Below are 7,625 nucleotides of genomic sequence, written 5' to 3' on the forward strand. Positions count from 1 at the left end.
TACTAATTTATTTCGGACGTTTAAATATATAATGGCCTGTTATAAATAATTATTAGTATTGTTGCTATTAGTTGTTTGTTTTCAAATGTGTTGAGTCAAAAACAAGTGCAGCTAGAGGGTCTGTTACTCTGTTAGGTTTCTGGTTTATGTGCTCCACTGTTTTCAAATCAGTCTTTTATGGGTTAGTTAGAGATAGGATGTTTGTTTGTGTACCATTTCTCTTAACTGACTCATACAGTGCCTTATATAAATCGTTCAGTCACTCTTAGAGATATTATGGGCTTATGAATTAAATAAACTGAGGTCTGAGAGTACGGTTCTCTTTCCCTACTTTCTCTCTGATTTCATTCTCTTTTGTACTGTTCGTTGGCTTGAGCTCAAATTGTAACATGGCAAAGTCAGTCGAATATCTTTCATCACAAAGCTCATTTCTGGGAATTATCTTCTTTTTCGACAGGGGTTTGCTTGCCATAGGAAATGTAAGCCAACTTTTATTGTCTTTCAGCACAATTGTTTTCATTTTCCACATTGAATCATACTGGATTAACACTTGTTTTTTTCTGTTAATCAGATCCTTTTCATATCAGGAGTGTCCTTAACCATTGGTCTGATGTCCACCGTGCAATATTTTTACAAAGCGTCAAAATTTTAAGGTTTTATTTATTCTCTCACACAAACACTCGCATACATAAATGCAAACATCATAAAGATTTTCTTTATGATATATTGATATTGAATCCAGGGAACAATTTCCTTTGCTGTTGGCTTCTTTTTTGTTGTCGTTGGATGGCCTATCATTGGCATTATATTGGAGACTTACTGTTTTGTTGTACTCTTCAGGTCTATATGAAAATTTTATTTTCTTGATTTAACGCAAATGCTAACTTTTTAGCATCTTGTTTAACATCCACCTTTTTTGTTCAGTGGTTTTTGGCCGACACTGGTAGTGTTTCTGCAGAGGATTCCCATTCTTGGTTGGCTGTTCCAGCAACCATATGTCAGATGGGTATGTTCCAGCAACCATATTTGTCGCTAGCTCGAAGAAGTGAGATTTGAACCGTTTTATTGTGCATCCAATATTTAGTAACCATATCAGCATTCGCTCTACTTGTTCAAAAAGTTGAAATTATGGAACATGTCCTCTGATATAGTGAGATGGAACACCTAAGAAAATGAGAAATGAAGTGAATATCTATTACAACTTTACTGGGAATGGAAGTATTGGAAAGATGAAATTATGGAACCTGCCCTCCGATATAGTGAGAGGGAAAACCTAAGAAAATGAGAGAAGTTGCGACTATCTTCATAATGTTACCAGTCGCACAGTTAGGTTCTCTGGTCAGGCACAGCTTAAGCCAATAATTGCATAAATAGGTGGTTGCCTGTTGAACTTGCAGTAGCAGCTCAGCTGAAGCAAAAAGTGTTGAGCCAAAATGTAGATGGACCATATATCCTATGTGAAACTGAATGATAGGCCTTAATATCTTTTGTGTGAAGATGTTCTCGAGTTCATATAATGTTAATGCCTTCTTTGCTAAGCAAATCTACTTTCTTCCTGGTGGTTTAACTAATGCTGACCCTTTTATTTTCTTAATGATGCAGTTGTTGGATCGATACCGGGGCAGGAGGGTGCCTGTATAACCTCCTCAAATATCAGGAGAAGTGGAAATAGACAATGATAGGCTAATCGACTTTTGTGAGTCCTCTTCACCGAGTATATGGAATTGAATGGGGTCCTTATGAACAGGCGCAAGTCAAATGGATGATGTGAAAATTATATATGTATATAGGTAGGTTCCTATTACGTAGTGATTTTTTTAATTTTATATTGATTTAGGACTATTATTGGATGAGTGTAAATTGATTTCCATATTAAAAGTTGAAAATAAAGAGATTTTTTAGAAAAAAGGGGATAATTTCAATTATCAATTTACTTTCATCCAATGGTCAGTCGTAAATCAATGTTTTTGCAGTTAATAGTTTGATATTAATTGATAATTAGTTAAGAATTTGTTAGATTTCTTAGGTTGTTACTATTGGGTTATAAATGGCCAATCATTGTAGTGTGCTTATTATCCATTGTAATTCATTTTTACAGTTAGTAAAAAAACCTATTACTTCCCATTTATTTGTTATCACCTATAATTATTTCAATTTAAATATTGTTGAACTAATATGTTGAATAGTGAATTGGTAATATAATTATTTCAGTTATTGGTTCAATTCTTATAATTAGGGTTGTTCATGGATAATTAATTATATCGTTTAACTTAAATGATCGGTTAACCGTTATAATAGTAATGAGATTTTCTAACCATTAAAAAGGTTAAACTACGATTAACTTATTATAATTATTTGTCAAAAAAAATCACATACTAGAAAAAATGTAGCACTTCACATACTTATATCGGTGTAAGTGAATAAAATAAAAAAATTGTAGCACTTAACATATACTTACATGGTGTAAGTAAATAAAATAAAAAAGTATAACACTTAATACATATTTACATAGTGTAAGTAAATAAAATAAAAAAATGTAGCACTTAATACATACTTAAACCGATGTAAGTATGCACATCTCCTAATATCTTATTACCTAATAATAAATATATAATTATATTGGTGTAAGTATGTTTATATATTTTCAAATAAAAAAATTAAAATATGTGTATACAAATTTTATTATATATATATTATAAATAATAGAAAATTATATTAAATTATTTGTATAAAAAATTATAAATTTAATTTATTACCTGCTAACTGTTTATCAAAATTCATAATTGTAACATTAACTATTAACCATTATTTTTAGCAGTTCGATTAACCAAAACCATTTAATAATAACAGTTCGATTAATTAACATGTTAAATGTAACGGTTATACCGGAGTTTTTTTTAACATTATTTATAATATTAGTTTTTATTTTTTATAATAATTAATGATGTGTGATAGATTTTTTTTTAATTGTAAAGAGACTAGAAAATGGACTAGGACTAAGAGGCAGTGAACTGCCGGGGTCTCGGAATTATCAAGTTTGAACAGCTGAGACACTTCCACAGGGGGAGTTGATCTGTACTGGGTCGTAGTGTTGATCAGGTGCTAGCTTAGCCAACTGGTCCGCGACTTTGTTTGCATTTCTTGGGATTCATTGGAATTGAAGTTCCCACGGACGCTTGATCATCACGAGCATTGGAATTTGAATGGCTTGAGAGCTATCAGATTGAACTATGACAGCGATAATATCACATCTTTAAGTACAAGAATGATTAGCATGACATTGAAACAAAGCTTAAGTCATTAGCAAAAGAACCAATAAATCATCAGCTTAAACACAGAGGGAATAAGACTATAACAGTAATAAGATCACATCTTTAATTACATTTCCACTAATGATGAAAACGACGCCAAATAGTACTTAGTGGTATCTTTATATTATATAAATGGAATTAGCAAGTGAAACGTCTTCTTAAGATAAATTAAAATTATTAATAATTAAAAACAAAGATATACTATACATACCTTTAGCGCTTTCTAAACAAATAAAATTTTCCACGCTCCATTAAATCTCACTGAAGTATCACTGTATAGCTTTGAAGATAATCTTCACTTCGAACTCATGCTTTATATTTAATATATTAATTACCTAAATCTATTTTCAATAGGATAAAGTATGGGTTTAGTACATAAACTATTAGTTTTAGTATATTTTAATACATAAACTTTTATTTTTTCAAAATCATGCTAGACGTTTAGTTTTTATTTCATTTTAGTACCCCGTTAAAACTTAACACTAAATGGGGGGAATAAAAGTTCATGTACTAAAACGGATCAGAACTGATAGTTTAGACATTAAATGTGTTAAGTTTTTAATGATGACGTATTAAAATGAAACAAAAACTAAACATTAGGTATGCTATTGAATTTTTTTGAAAGTTTAGGTATTAAAATGAAGCAAAACTGATAATTTAGGTATAACACGTAGTTTACCCTATAAATTAAAGAATATCACATATCTAACACACATTTGAATTAAGAACGAGTATAAGACTCTGATTCGACGGATTCTGACCTGATTCGATCTTATAAAATTATTTTTTTAAAAAGTAGGTTAAATCTGATGAAAATTTATTTTATTTGGGTTGAATTTTTTTGCACATTTTATAAATTTCGTCAAGAGAATGAGACAAATCTCTCAAAGAATGTTCTACAAAGACATATACCTCTAAGGACCTTAGAGTTCTGCATCTTTCAAAAATATACAAACTCTTAATATGATTTCTAACATGTTCACATGACTTATCAAAATTAAATTAACGATTACACGACCATATCTAATGACGCCAACTTATTCTACAAAGCCTCTCGACTAGCACAAAGAGAGGGAACTAGAACTCCTTCCTTTTCTAAAGAAAATCAATTTTATTAGTTATCCCGCACCACTAAAAATATAAGCTAAATTGCAATTAAATCAATAATTATAATTTTATGCCCATATCAAAATGGATAAATCATCTATAGCTAAAGTAATCAACATGTTTATCTCAACAAATTCGAATTTATAGTAAACATGTCGAAACAATATGAGTAAGAACAATAATATAATTTTATGATGATTATTTTATGCAAAATCATCATATAACAACTTTATTACCTTACTCGTGTTCCCGATTATTTTATGTAAATTGGTTTTTCCCCTTCAAATTTCGGTGGCGAGATCGACCTACAAATTAGGGGATGAAGAAAGACACGTATAATTTGCAAAGGTTGAAATTGGGTGGAAGGCCTTGAAGAACACGTGAGCGTGAAAAAGACAAATAATTAGACATATCTTATCGTGTTCTCTACATTTATGATTCATGTCTACGTGCAGGACTCAACCACAAAATAAACTTAAATGAACACAACAGCACTCTACATGAAGGTGAGGGATGAGATTGCATATCCAACTAAGGATTTCAAAATCTCAACCCCCAACGACTCATCTGTCTCAGCACAAGTGCCACCCAACCCATCCTTCATTGCCCTCATTTATTAGCAGATACGTTCCACTCGGGACTTCCGTCATATACCTGGCGTGCCCCATCCCTGTCTTTCCATTTTTGTGTCGAAATGTCGTGAGCCAATCTCAATGCCCACCACGTTGCACACTCAAGGATAGAATAATGATTAGATAATAAAATAAATAAATTATTTTACTTCAAAATTAACATATATTTAATAAAATATTTTTGAAAATAAAATGTAATTCGATAAATATTTAAATTAACATGGTTAAAATTGTCAATGACTACCACAATCAACTTTTCTTTTATTATGTAAATCTTCCCATGAAAGTAGAGTAAATAAAAAGTAAAATATTTAAAATTTTAAATAAAAATAATATATGCATTAAAAATTGAATGTTGCACTGTTTTTAATATTTTTAACATATTTTAAAACTCATGAAATGTGGCATGTCCAACAATTTAAATTTCGCAACTCAGATGATGGCCAAATTGGATTTTGCCTGGCCTTTTCAATCATGCAACACTAAATGCACTGCCAGGCCAATTAATATATAAATCATTTATATTTTTATTTTTCACATTTTTTAATAGAAGAATTATATTGCTGCCTACCCAATTAGTATTTTGACCCTAACTAGTGATTACGCTAATATTGGATTTTTCATATTTTTATTTTTCAGATTTTTTAATAGAAGAATTATATCTTTTTTGAGTTTGTGTGGTTTTTATAGACCGGATCATTTTCTTCTTCTTTAATTTTGTTTAACCTGCGGCGACATCGATTTTAATGTTGGTTGCTGATTGTCGGTTCTTTTTTTTTAATAAGAATAATTCCGCTTTTGTGGCACGTTTATCTCTGTCTTTGTGATACGTTTTTCATTTTTATCGGTCGTTTGACAGTTCTTTTATTTTTGTTTTGTCAAGGTTTGTTTGTGATACGTTTTTTGTTTTTATCGGTCGTTTGACAGTTCTTTTATTTTTGTTTTGTCAGGGTTTGATTAGATGACGTCACGACTAATCATGTAACGTCCCAAATCTAGGGTTAGAAGTATTGGGCTAACCTGATACGAGCATTGGTTTAATTCCTTAGCTTGTAGGAAGCCTTGACCCAAATTGAAGAGGATTTGGGCTTGAGTTGAGTCTAATAGTGAAATAAAAGGGTGTTTTTAATATGCAATCAGAATTGGATGGACAAAAAAATTTACCCTTGTTAAAAATTAAGGCTGAAATCCTTAATTGCTTGGTGATATCACGTCTGATATACCCTCTTTTTCTCAACTCTCCTTTGTCTCTTATTCCGCTTTAAATCTTCATCTTCATAGCTCTTTCTTCATCTCCAACAACTAAGTAAAGGTAGAAACTTGGTAGTCTTGCAACTATCCCAAGCTTTGTAACAAGCTCTCAATACACCCATTTCACCATAGTTGCATGAACGAGTTAAGAATGATTTTAGGAACTAGATGGTTCCAACCCATTTTTCAGATATTTATAGCCTTAGGAAGTGTTTTAAAACCCTCCTTAATCCCTAACAATAGTTGGTAACCCGTCCATTTGGTTTTGTTTAGTGCAAGAGGTTGGAGAAGGCTCCAAATCTAAGGGGAAGGAAAAACTTACTTTGGGTTGAGCTTTTGAAGTTTCTAGAAATATAACATCAAAGGTAACTCACTCTTGACTCAACTATACCATATACAAGTCATTTATTTGAAATGTAGTAGGTTGTATCAGCTTGAAGCATTCCCATGGTAGATTTCATGTTTTAGAGTTATAAACATGTCTAAGGCCCTATTTATGCTCCTTTGTATATTCATAAAACATTAATAATGTTTGGGGACCTCACTAAGGTCTTTGGGATAGTAGAATAGGAGTTTTTGCACCTATTGTATTCTCTCTGTAGGTTAAGTTTCAATACTAGAAGGATAATATCAAAACTTGTTCTTTTTATCTAGCAAACTCATGAGTTTCTAGGAAAGAGTATCAATATTATTTCAAGAGTATTTATACTTTGGGTCATAGTTTCGAAACTCCCAGAAAGTTTTGAAACTAGGCATAACAGAATGTTTAAAAGTATCAGTACTTATATAAAGTATCGAAACTTTTGCAGGAGTATCGATACTCTTGGGCTAGTATCGATACTTTTAGTCTGTTTTGGACAAAAAGGCCAATTTTTAAGGGAATCAGACTCGAGGTACCCTAACACTTTAGTATATCTTCAAATAAAACTTCAAGCGAGAACAATAATTAATATCAGAACAGTAGAAACATAAATAGCTAGGTTTACATAAAACTAGCATTGGTTGAAGCTCGAGAAACAATCAGAACACCCGAGTTCCTTTTAGTAGAAACACGATAGTCAGTGGATCCAAGTCAGTGCCACAACACTACAACAACCGTGTGGGCGCAGATGCCCCAGGACTCGACGGAGTAAGTCAGTGGGTGTACGTTCTGATGCAGAATTTTATATTTCACCCAAGATTACTCGATGGTGCTTCGGTAGAGCTAGAGGGGTACGTGAGCTTCGAGATGCAGAATCCCTCAACCGCACCATGATGCCAACCATAAATTAGTAGTCCAGTAGTTGTACACTCAGACTTGTGCTATTTGTCACTTCATCTATTG

General features: G+C 31.9%; 1 pseudogene; it reads left to right on the plus strand.

The window, feature by feature from the left end:
* The first annotated feature begins 389 nt into the window (after positions 1-389).
* LOC120164455 lies at positions 390-1,749 on the plus strand (annotated as a pseudogene).
* Positions 1,750-7,625: the final 5,876 nt, after the last annotated feature.

This window comes from Hibiscus syriacus, unplaced genomic scaffold (genome assembly GCF_006381635.1).
Source record: "Hibiscus syriacus cultivar Baekdansim isolate YM2019G1 unplaced genomic scaffold, ASM638163v2 tig00111539_pilon, whole genome shotgun sequence".
NCBI classification, from domain to species: domain Eukaryota; kingdom Viridiplantae; phylum Streptophyta; class Magnoliopsida; order Malvales; family Malvaceae; genus Hibiscus; species Hibiscus syriacus.